Source organism: Dendropsophus ebraccatus, chromosome 2 (assembly GCF_027789765.1).
Source record: "Dendropsophus ebraccatus isolate aDenEbr1 chromosome 2, aDenEbr1.pat, whole genome shotgun sequence".
Taxonomy (NCBI): Eukaryota; Metazoa; Chordata; class Amphibia; order Anura; family Hylidae; genus Dendropsophus; species Dendropsophus ebraccatus.
The window spans coordinates 30,973,259-30,985,968 of NC_091455.1; the positions used below are offsets into that span (position 1 = coordinate 30,973,259).

General features: G+C 42.9%; 1 protein-coding gene across 39 annotated transcripts in view; it reads right to left on the reverse strand.

Annotated features, from left to right (window-relative positions):
• Positions 1–12,710, reverse strand: part of RIMS2 (regulating synaptic membrane exocytosis 2) — a 424,384-nt gene that overhangs the window by 319,786 nt on the left and 91,888 nt on the right. The window lies entirely within an intron of this gene.

Genomic DNA, 12,710 nt, shown 5'->3' on the forward strand with positions numbered 1-12,710 from the left:
ATCATCTATCTATCTATCTATCTATCTATCTATCTATCTATCTATCTATTTATCTATCTCTCCTATCATCTATCTATCTATCTATTTATCTATCTATCTCCTATCATCTATCTATCTATCTCCTATATCTATCTATCTCCTATCATCTCTATCTATCTTCTATCATCTATCTATTTATCCATCTATCTCCTATCATCTATCTATCTATCTATCTATCTATCTATCTATCTATCTATTATCTATCTATCTATCTCCTATATCTATCTATCTCCTATCATCTCTATCTATCTTCTATCATCTATCTATTTATCCATCTATCTCCTATCTATCTATCTATCTATCTCCTATCTATCTATCTCCTATCTATCTATCTATCTATCTATCTCCTATCTATCTATCTATCTATCTATCTATCTATCTATCTATCTATCTATCTATCTCCTATCTATCTATCTATCTCCTATCTATCTATCTATCTATCTCCTATCTATCTATCTATCTATCTATCTATCTATCTATCTATCTCCTATCTATCTATCTATCTATCTATCTATCTATCTATCTCCTATCTATCTATCTATCTATCTATCTATCTATCTATCTATATCCTATCTATCTATCTATCTATCTATCTATCTCCTATCTATCTATCTATCTATCTATCTATCTATCTATCTATCTATCTATCTATCTCCTATCTATCTATCTCCTATCTATCTATCTATCTATCTTCTATCTCAATATCTATCTATTCTATTTTCATTGTTAATTCATTGTGCTTTGTTCTTTTGCCTTTTTCTTATCTATATACGCAATTTACACCACATATAATAGCGACCAAATGTCAGATGGCCAACAGAGACTGCAGAAGACCCAGGACACAGGACAGAATGAGGATACTATTACACCAAGCAATTTTTTCGACGACTAACGTTTAGCGATAAACGATCGCTAAGGCAAACGACCCACAATCGTTCGCCCAATTACATGGATCGATGATCATTATTTATGATCGTTCTTGTGGTCGTTTAGTCGTCGGTATTGCGTACATTTCAGCTGCGAATTCTTATTCCACCGAACAATGTGCGAACGATCAAACGATAAAAATAGGTCCAGATCCTATTAAACGATCAACGATTTCTTGTTGGTCGTTTAATCGTTGCCTGCTATTACATGAAACGATTATCGTTCAAATCCGAACGATTTAACAATTTTTCGAACGATAATCACTCCGTGTAATACCAGCCTTAGATTTCACGGAAACACTGTGTTTGAAATAGGTTTAGTGTGTCTGGAGCTGTGTATATCTGATGGCCAAGTCCTCTACTTTATTTCACAGTTTAATTACACACTTCGACCTATCAGCAGCTGCCACTAGGTGGAGCTAAGGAGTTTTGATGCATACAGATTTTTTTTTATTAAGCTCAATAGGGGCCATAGGCAGAAAGATCATATGCGTCAATCACAATTGCATGATTTATTTCTAGTAGGTAAACAAAAGGATTCTTAACCAAAATATAAATGAACAAATGTTCTACTCAACTAGACTGAGAATGTAATATGGGGCTGATGGGTGGACATTTACTGTAAGATTTCACAAAAGTTGTTAAAAAATGACCACAAAAATCTTTTTTTATTTTTCTTCCCTTCATTAAAACGAAGTGTAACAGCTGAGCGGCTACATGACACTGATTTACTGACACGGATTACACATTCTGTCATTCCATCAAGATTCTTTATTAGAAAATGGACAACATTTTAATACGGGATAACTTATCTTTATTTTACTGGTAATAAACCACTATACTAGACAATTAACAGCCATGCTTAATTATTGAACATCAGGAGCCAATGAGTTTTGAAATATTTCGTTTTTAATGGGCGAGTAAGAGCAGCGCCGATTATTACCGCCATAAAACGCATAAACAGTCCATCGTCCTGGCTCCGATCCTTCACGAAACTGCCAATGGATGAGATGAAGATGCAGATCATTTAATGCCTATATACAGGCCATAGAGGAAACCAAAGAAGTGACCAACCCAGCAAGTACACAGCTTCTCATTTTATGCAGGCCCTCGCTATACGGTGGTATTATATGGGATGTATATGGCGTTAATACATGTACAATGTATGGAGAAATTTTACAGCTTGTATAGATTATAAAGGACATATATATTATATATATAGTGTACACAACACCACCATAGCTCAGTGTACAGTATTAGTAAGTGTAATCACTGTATATAGTGACAGCAACTCCCTGAGTACCTCATAGAGCTAAAATCAGACTTCCATCTTCCAGGCTGTCCTGCTCTGTTTTGTTTCTGACCATAAAATGGCTGACATGGAAGAGCATGTGACTATACTCCACCCCCAGTGTCCTCCATAGTAATATACTGACTCAGTGGTGGACACTGGGGGGGCGGGGCATGGTCACATGCTCCTCCATGTCGGCCATCTTATGGAAAGAAACACCACAGAGCAGGACAGCCCAGCCTGGAGGAGGGGAGTCTGATTTTAGCTCTATGAGGTACACAGGGAGCTGCTGTCATATATATATTGAGTACACTTACTAATACTGTAGACTGAACTATTTTACTATAAAGTGGCCAATCCCTTTAAATAACATGAAGTGAAAAGTATTTGCTTTATGCTTAATACAGTAAAAAATGTAACCTGTCTACTGTATCTATATTGCAGAATTGTGTGTACTATTGCAACCATTTAAATAAAACAGCACCACCCCTGTCCTCGGGTTGTGGTATTACAGCTCAGCTCAATCCACTTCAATGGAAATGAGATGCAATACCTCATACAACCTGCTGTGGCGCTGTTTCTGCAAGAAATAAGCTATGTTTTTCTAATTCTGATTAACCCCTTTAATGACTCCAATGCATTAACATTAAATAAGAAATGTTGCTAACAGCTTTGATGCCCCACTATGTATATATCTATCATGGCGGTATTAACCCTTTGAGGACCAGGCCCAAAATGACCCAGTGGACCGCACAAATTTTGATCTTAGTGTTTCCGTTTTTCCGTCCTCCCCTTCTAAGAGCTCTAGCACTTTCAGTTATTTATCTACAAGCCATGTAAGGGCTTATTTGTTACAGGAATAGTTGTACTTTGTAATGGCGTCATTCATTTTACCATAACATGTATGATGGAATTCCAAATATATTATTTATGAAGATATAAATTGGTGAAATCGCAAAAAAGAATGCAATACGGTAACGTTTGGGGGGTTCCTGTGTCTACGTAATGCACTATATGGTAACAGCGACATGATACTATTACTCTATAGGTCAGTCCGAACACAACCATATGCAGGTTTACGGAGATTCTCTAATGTTATATATTTTTTTTAAATGAAATCCTTTTTTTGGCAATTAATTATAAATAAAATGGGCCTATTGTGACGCTTATAACGGTTTTATTTTTTCACCTACGGGGCTGTATGGGGTGTCATTTTTCCCGCCATGATCTCTAGTTTTTATTAATACCATATTTGTGAAGATCGGACGTTTTGATCACTTTTTATAAAAAATTTTTTATATATAATGTAACATAAAATCGGTAATCCGCGCACTTTTTTCCCTCTTTTCGTGCACGCCGTTTACCGTTCGCAATGACGCTTGTTATATTTTAATAGATCGGACAATTACGCACGCTCCGGTATATTATATGTTTATTTGTTTATTTATTTTTATATGTTTTATTTATATAATGGGAAAGGGGGGTGATTTCAACTTTTATTGGGGGAGGGGTTTTGGGGTAGTGTGTTAGTGTTTTTAACTTTTTTTTTTTTACACATTTGAAGTCCCTTTGGGGGACTTTTACATAGATTAGTTTGATTTCTACTCTGATGAATGCTATGCCATAGGCATAGCATTGATCAGTGTTATCGGCGATCTGCTCATTGAGCCTGTCTGTGCAGGCGAGAGTAGCAGATCGCCGATCGGACCGCACGGAGGCAGGTGAGAGACCTCCGGCGGCCCGTTTTACCGATCGGGACCCCCGCAGTCACACTGCGGGGGTCCCGATAGGTAAGTGACAGGGGACTCCCCCTGTCACTTACACTTAAACACCGCGGTCGTGCCGCGATCACGGCGTTTAAGGAGTTAATGACACGCGGCAGCACGATCGCTGCAGCGTGTCATTACCGGTGAGGTCCCGGCTGCTCACTGCAGCCGGCCCCCACCTGCTGCTTCATAGCGGGAGAAACACCCAGGGCGTACAGTTACGCCCTAGGTCGTCTGGGGACAGACTTCCATGGCGTAACTATACGCCCTGGGTCGTCTAGGGGTTAAAGGGGTCTTCTGGAAGAAAAAAAATGTTTTCAAATCAACTGGTGTCAGAAGGTTATATAGATTGGTAAATTACTTCTATTTAAAAATCTCCAGTCCTATAGTACTTATCAGCTGCTGTATGTCCTGCAGAAAGTGGTGTATTCTTTCCAGTCTGACACAGTGCTCATTGCTGCCACCTCTGTTAATGTCAGGAACTGTCAAGAGCAGTTGCAAATCCCTATAGAAAAGCTTTCCTGCTTGGGGCAGTTCCTGACATTGTGGTAGCAGAGCGCATGTCAAGAAACTGTAAAAAAGTGTGTGACCAGGGGGCCTACACTATTTAATGATAGTGAAATGTTTGAGGGGTTGGCAACAGGCAGAAGAAAATCTGCTATGAGTCTCCATGGTTACAGACTACATAGAGACCCTCTGTAGTCTGATCCTGCATTGATGCATTCCTTTCATCTGCCCCTTCTTTCTTCTCTACTTTCCAACAATAAGAGAGGGGCAGATGGAAAGGAATAAAGGCTTCCATGTATGTTAAAAAAAAATTGTCAAAACCCTCCATTTTCATGTCCATTGTTGGATTTTCCCTGAAGATGATTTATTATGAGAGAAGGATCAGACACGTTAGATTTCAACTGCCCAGTCCTTTTGTTCTTGGAGGAATAAGCCGCTACCAGTGGATTCTGGCAGCAGTAAATGCTCATCTCATCCATCCATCACCTCTTCTAGGCCCAATCTTGCCCATCGTCAGCAGGCCTCTTGGATACAATGGGTCCAAGTGTAATTTTTTGACATGTGGCTTACATCACCAATATAACCTCCTACACAAACATCGACATCAATTTTTGCTGTGCTTCCTACGCAGCATTCAGAGCAGTAAATTAGTTTAGAAAGCACTTTACAAATTTTACAATGAAGCACATCTTTTCCTGCAAGACTTTCACAAAAAGGAAAAAAAAAGCATGAGAAAGCCTCTGTTCAGTCGAAATTCAATGACAGCTGCCAAAGACTGTCAGCGAGATTAAGGATGCAGCGTCTCCGCCGAGCATTAATCAGTCAACGGCTTTCAGGCCTTTCTGTAAAGACGTATAATAGATAAATGTACAATTATGTTGTCTACATGGAAATAAAAGATTTCTACCAAAAAAATGAAATAAAAGGGCAATCAGACATCCAAACAATTCTATCCGAGCGAAGGAAAGCGAATAGGGGAATAATAGGCGCTGCTTGTAAACAATGATGGAGGTCAGGGAACAGAACGGCGCAACACTCAGAGCTAGTTATCAGGTAGTCGGAGCGGCTGGACAGGTCTGATTCTGTGTCCTCTACAAGCCAGAAAAAAGTAGGATTGGATTGTGCGTATCTGAATACAACATGGATTCCTGATTGCCTGAGGTTCCCCCTAGCAAGATCAGCTGGCAGATGCATTGGTCACATGCCTCTAATAAGATGCATTGGTCGAATGCTTCTGATAAGATGCGTTGGTCACATGCTTCTGATAAGATGCATTAGTCACATGCCTCTAATACGATGGATTGGTCACATGTCTCACATGTGATGCATTGGACGAATGCCTCTGATAAGATTCATTGGTCACATGCCTCTGATAAGATGTATTGGTCACATGCCTCTGATAACATGCATTGGTCACAGGCCCCTGATGAGATTTCCCTTTTTGGATGTGTTGATACACACAAGGTTTTTCATTGCAGTCTTTCCAAATCCATTCCTGGCTATGTATTCAATGATTGCCATTAACAACCCAAATGTGTTAACATACCCTAAGAGGAGTTCATTATTGTATATTGAAAAGGTCTCAAACTTTTTAATGTATTTAGTGGGTCAATGGTCCACTCATTTTCTTCTCTTGAAAAAAAAAAAAGCACACCTGTCCTCAGGGTGTGTTTGGTATTACTTCAATAACTATAACTATAACTGTTTGCGTATGGTGATGTAACAGAGGTGTGTGTATCCGTGGGTATGTTTCTGTAACAAAGCTGTATGTGCGTATGTAAAAGAGCTGTTTGTGTATGGTGAGGTAGCAGAGGTGTGTGTTTCTGTATGTAGCAGAGATGTTTGTGAGCGGTGATGTAGCAGAGGTCTGTAGCTGTATATTGATTTTGTAGCACATGTGTCTCTGTGGATATGTTTATGTAGCAGAGCAGAGCTAAATGTGTATGATGCAGAGATGGGTGCGAATTGTACATGCAGCAGAGAAGTTTAATTAGCATTAAATATTTTATTTTCTGTTTTTAGGTGTCTAAACCAGGGGTGTGTCTTATAGTCAGGTGCTTTCTTTCTTTTTTTTACATTTTGTAGTAGCAGAAAGGAGGGACAAGGCCCCTCTGCTTCCACCAATGGCAGTGTGGAGAACTGCAAAGCTATCTCTGCTCCCTCTGCTCCACTGCTCCACTGTGCTGCGGCTGCAGCACTGCTGACACAGGCAGCTTCCCCAAGTGTGATCTCTATAATAATGTTAAAATCTGCTAAAGTTCCATTAAATATGTTAATTAAGGGATTTTGTGCAGCAGGGGCAACCAGATTCTATTGCCTGTTGTTAGTTTTCCTATAAAGGGGACCTGTAAGTAGTTTTGAACCCTCCAAAATGCTATCATTTCCATAAAGAGGATGGGGAGAAGGGGTAAGTCTACGAAAGTCTTGTAGCATCCAAGTAGGTAGACACAGTACTGTATACAGAGTTCTATGCACTGAGCGCTTCTCTGGTTCCTCCTCCCAGCTTTGAGTGACAGCTCTAGCATCCAATTAGGACACCAATGAAGCTCAGGTGGTTTTACACTAAGCGATAATTCGAAATTCAAAATGAACGATTTCTCACTCGACACTTGACCGTTCGCTGCGTTTACACGTACAATTATCGTTCGAATTCGATCATTATCTTGCAAATTCAAACGATAAATCGTTCCGTGTAAAACCACAATTACAGGATTGAAAGGGTAACTTTTAAAAGGTCATAATAACACATCAGACAGGTCCCGGTGGTGAGACCACCACTGATGGCTTAAAATTAAGGGGCAAAGACACTTGGCTGAGCGATATTTCCATCCATTTCTGTATTCTAGCGTATTTGGTAAGCAGGTACACATAGACACTAAGGAACAGGGGGTTCTGTGCCTCCATTTTACTGATCACTTGGGGCAAGGAGATTGAAGTTGTATCTGGGCCCTGGTGCCTGAGAAGTGTCTCTATATTTTTTCCACAGAGATGGGGCCCAATACGCAGCAGATCAAGGTACCCCTTCATTTTAGCAATTATTGGGGTCTCATTACCACTGATCTAAATATCCCTTTAGTTTTTTCTAAAAGAATATAAAAGTAGTAAGTGCCTCCTCCAACACTTTCCATTTCCCGTACATACATAGTAAAATAGTTAAAACTAATTCACTAAGGGCGTCTACCTATGCCAGGACTGGAGAAAATGCAGCTATTATTACATTGTGCGCATCTCTTATACAACTAATTCCATCCTGACAAACACCGTGCTGCGCTAGCAATACTCCTAAAAGCTGGAGAAACACTCCGCCACCCTTACTGTCCACTATGGACGTCATTCCACAAGGCGGATTGTGTGATGAGACTCCATAGAGAGAAGGGCAATACAAGTCAAAACTGCTGGAGTCTGAGCAGGAAACATTACGGAATCGAATACACATGGAAGGCGTTCCTAAGCCAGATCCTCCCCATGACTGCTCAGCTATTCAGAAAGATGCATCTACAGCCTAACACACTGTAAAATCACTACAAAATTCTATACCGTAAAATGTAAAAAAGAAAAAGCACAAAAAAAGTTTTTAAAAAATCAACCGTTTTTTTTCTCTAATGTTTTATATAGAACTGTATGGAAAAAACAACCATTGGTGCACATGATTTAAAAAATAAAAAATACAGCCTGAATTCCAATGGTTGGTGATGGAAATCCTTGCTCATTCTGTGATAAGGAGTCCAGTGGGCGGTGTCACTCAATAGACTGGACTCTTTAGCATGGAAACATCAGAGAAATCAATCAATATATTAAGTTATACTGAATCTTTTGCCATAAACATATAGATCAATCCGCTCAGCTCTTCCTGCTCTATAACATGAAGCTGATATTCTGGGTAGCATTTTTATAGTGACAGGTTCCCTTTAATATAGTTGCAGAGACACTATAGAAAACATATTTACTGAAAAAGTCAGGGCAGATGTAAAGGAAAACAACTACGGGATCAGACTACACAGGTTGTGTTTGTAGTCTGTTACCATGGAGACATTATTGTGTAAAAGCTGCTGAAAATGTTATAAATATTTTTAATCAAAACTAATTGCAGTGGTCCTAAAGGTGAATTCATTTTTTAATAATTCTAATTTATGAGCCTTTTAATCCTAGGCCCCATTGAAAAACATGTACCGGGGCTCCCCAACCTACCATGACTGCATGCAGCCCTGTACAATACTATGTGAGTAGTACAAGTACTACTCCATGAATGAACATGAATGAACTTCTACCTTTTCACCCATGCCCTGTTCACACCACCCCATCTTTATCACAGTCTCTATATACAGATATCAAAGAACTGATTTTGTCACTTGCCTGTTCCATCGACAACGCGTGGGCGTCATGATAACATGTTAGGCTTTAAGGACTAAAATCACAATTACATTGAAAGTAAGAAACGTAACCCTTGTTATATCTGACAAACTGAGCTCTGTTACGTGTAGCATAAATAGTAACAGGTATTGTAAAAGAGTGGAATGAAAGCCTTCTATTGGCATTTATAGGCTTAGTATGCCATCTAGTGGTTGTTGGGAGAAACAATGTAGACACACGGGAATGTATCAAAGTGTCTGCAAAGGAGAAGGGAGGGAACTGTCAGCAATAAGTGAGTCGACTTTTTGTTTCCATTGGTTTATATCTCACCAAATCTACTTTTATGTAGAAAAAGAAGGCTCTGCTGTTTGCTATTCTCTCTATGCTCTTAATATGACCCATGTTATGGCCAATTGTTTTCCTCTCTGCTTGCTAACAATGCAGTTCCTTTGTATAAGGGAGTTCACCACCATGTACTGATCAGGATGGGAGGAGCCAGGGCTGGGCTCCTTGTGTCCCTGGACCCTATAGCAGATGCATGGTCTGCCTCTAAGTCTTATACTATCTTGTTTTCATGGGAATATTCATACATAGAAGTATAATATTTTATCTGATCATTAAGGAGTTAGCAAGTGCCATGCCCTTAAAGTGACTGTACCACTAGGCCCAGGCTGAAGCACTGGAGGCGGCCGACCCGCCCTTAGTGGGAGGAAACCCTAGCCCCTCTATGATAGGGTTCCATTGATTCTAATAGAGTCACGTCAAGGAGGGTCTAGGGCAGGGGTACTCAACAACTTTTAGTGAAGGTCCACTTACCGGGGTCTATTGTCAGGTGAAGGTCCGAGCTGAACATCAGTAGGAAACGTGTTTTGTTACTTTGTCACAAACGTTCAACTATTTATATACAGAATTGCTGCTTATTAGCGGGAAACTGGCATTTTTTTCTCTCTCACCAGCCCTTTGATATTAGGTACAAAGGGGGTGACTGCCCTGGTAGTATATAGCCCCCCTGTTGCTCCCCCAGTAGTGTATAGCCCCCCTGTGCGCTCTCCCTCAGTAGTATATAGCCCCCTGTTGCTCCCCCAGTAGTATATAGCCCCCCTGTGCGCTCTCCCCCTGTAGTATATAGCCCCCTGTGAGCTCCCCCCAGTAGTATATAGCCTCCCCGCGCTCTCCCCCTGTAGAATATAGCCCCCTGTGAGCTCCCCCCAGTAGTATATAGCCCCCCTGTGCGCTCGCCCCCTGTAGTATATAGCCCCCTGTGCGCTGTCCCCCAGTAGTATATAGCCCCCTGTGAGCTCCCCCCAGTAGTATATAGCCCCCGTGAGCTCCCCCCAAGTAGTATATAGCCCCCCTGTGAGCTCCCCCCTGTAGTATATAGCCCCCTGTGAGCTCCCCCTGTAGTATATAGCCCCCCCGTGCGCTGTCCCCCTGTAGTATATAGCCCCCTGTGAGCTCCCCCCAGTAGTATATAGCGCCCCTGTGCTCTCCCCCCAGTAGTATATAGCCCCCTGTGAGGTCCCCCCCAGTAGTATATAGCCCCCCTTGTGCTTTCCCCCTGTAGTATATAGCCCCTGTGAGGTCCCCCCTGTAGTATATAACCCCCTGTGCGCTCCCCCCAGTAGTACATAGCCCCCTCAGTAGTATATAGCCCCCTGTGAGGTCCCCCCTGTAGTATATAGCCCCCTGTGCGCTCCCCCCAGTAGTATATAGCCCCCTCAGTAGTATATATACCCCTTTGAGGTCCCCCCTGTAGTATATAGTCCACCTGTGCGCTCTCCCCTTGTAGATGTCCCCCAGACAGAAAAAAAAAATAACAAAAACAACTCACCTAGCACTTCGTTCCCCGCTGCGGCTGTCTTCTTCTCTACCCGTCAGTCCGGCCCCCGGCTGATACGCGCTCTGTAGGGATGTCCCGGGGATTCCCCAGCAGAGCGCGCATCAGTGACCTCAGCGTACGCCGCCGGCCTGCACTTCCGAGAAGGACAGGCCGGCAGCGTACACTGAGGTCTGTGGTGCGCGCTCTGCTGGGGAATCCCCGGGACATCCCCAGAGAGCGCGTATCAGCCGGGGGCCGGACCGACACTGCCCCCAGCCCCACAGGCGTACTGACATCTAAGGACAGTACGCCTATGGGGCGGGAGGCAGTGCGGTGGGGAGCGGGACGGACCGGATCCGGGGCGGTTAGGAGGTCTGACCAGGGGTCCGGACAGCTGGCCTCCGCGGTCCGGGTTCGGACCGCGGTCCGCCAGTTGAGGACCCCTGGTCTAGGGTTTCTTCCCACTAAGGGTGGGTCGGGCCGCCTCCAGTGCTTCAGCCTGGTGGTACAGTCACTTTAACACCAGGTTCAGACAGTGCAGTTTTCAGAAATGCATAAATAGAAAGGAAAACTGGAGGGCACTCACCGTGAAAAATTCTTTTATTCTTATGCGTGTAAAACAGACACGGACGCCGTGTAGCTGGCGGGGGCGCCCTGTGCAGGATGATTAGATGAGTGACAGCTGTTTCGCAACAAAGAGTCAGTAGAAGCACTTTGTTGCGAAACAGCTGTCACTCATCTAATCATCCTGCACAGGGCGCCCCCGCCAACTACACGGCGTCCGTGTCTGTTTTACATGCATAAGAATAAAAGAATTTTTCACGGTGAGTGCCCTCCAGTTTTCCTTTCTATTTATGCATTTATGGACAGTGTCTATGGCTACATAGAGTGAGCACCCCGTTACATCTGGTAAACCCTGATTGGCTTTTTAAATGAGTAGTGCCGGTCTCTCTTTCTATATGAGTTTTTGAATAAAGTGCAGTTTTCAGCCAAGAGTGGTGCTGTTTCATTCTTTTTCATTAACCCTCAGCTCCCCCTTAACCAGGATCCTAAAAACTACTGGAGAGGCCGCAGTGCACACAGCAATGCTGACAGCTTGATGTACTGTATATTTACATGACGGAGCAGAGAGAACAGTAATGACAGTCCTGCACTGTGAAAAGTGGGATAATGTACAGTACAGTACTATAGACCGCATGTGGGGATTATTGATGCTTTAGCTCTGCGAGGTGTTATGTGAGCTGAAAGGAAAACGGAAGGAGGATCACAACAAGGCATATATTATATCACAAAAGCAGCCCTGATCTAAGCAGTGAACAGCTGATGATGACTAAAGGGAGGGGGCAATACATTCAGGAGGCAGCATAGTGTACATAATAGAACACGGAGACAGCTGCCATAACTTTATGGATGGTCATAGATAATAGTGTAGTATTTATTTACCAGGCTTTATGTCAGACTCAGCATGAACCCTGTAGAACAGAACAGCTGCTGCAAAACTACAATTCCCATCATGCATAGAGCTAATAAAATTCAGAAATCACACAGGCTTAGCCTATGTTCATACAACATAAGTTTTGCATTAATCATGGCCGTCGTTGTCAATCTGCAACAACGGCCTTGATTAATACAAAACTTACATTGTACTGAGGGTGCCCAGTGCCTGTCCCAAATAAAAAAAAATAAACATCCTACTCACCTTTCCTCCGCTCCCACGCTGCCCAGGTCCTCTCTCTCCTAGTCTGTGCCCGTCTTCTCATGCAGGCGGCACGCAATGAAATGACGTCATCACGCGCAGCCCGCAGGAGAAGGAAGACGTGCGCCGCTCTGGTGGGGAAGGGGAGGGCACTCACAGCATCCTCCTGTGTATGCCAGCCGTCACAGACACAGGAAGATGCTGTGGATGCCGGCTCCTGCCCCACCAGAGCGGCGCACGTCACAGGGGAGCCGCGGGCCACATCAGTAGGTCTCAAGGGCGAGATGCAGCCCGCGGGCCAGAGGTTCCCCAATGC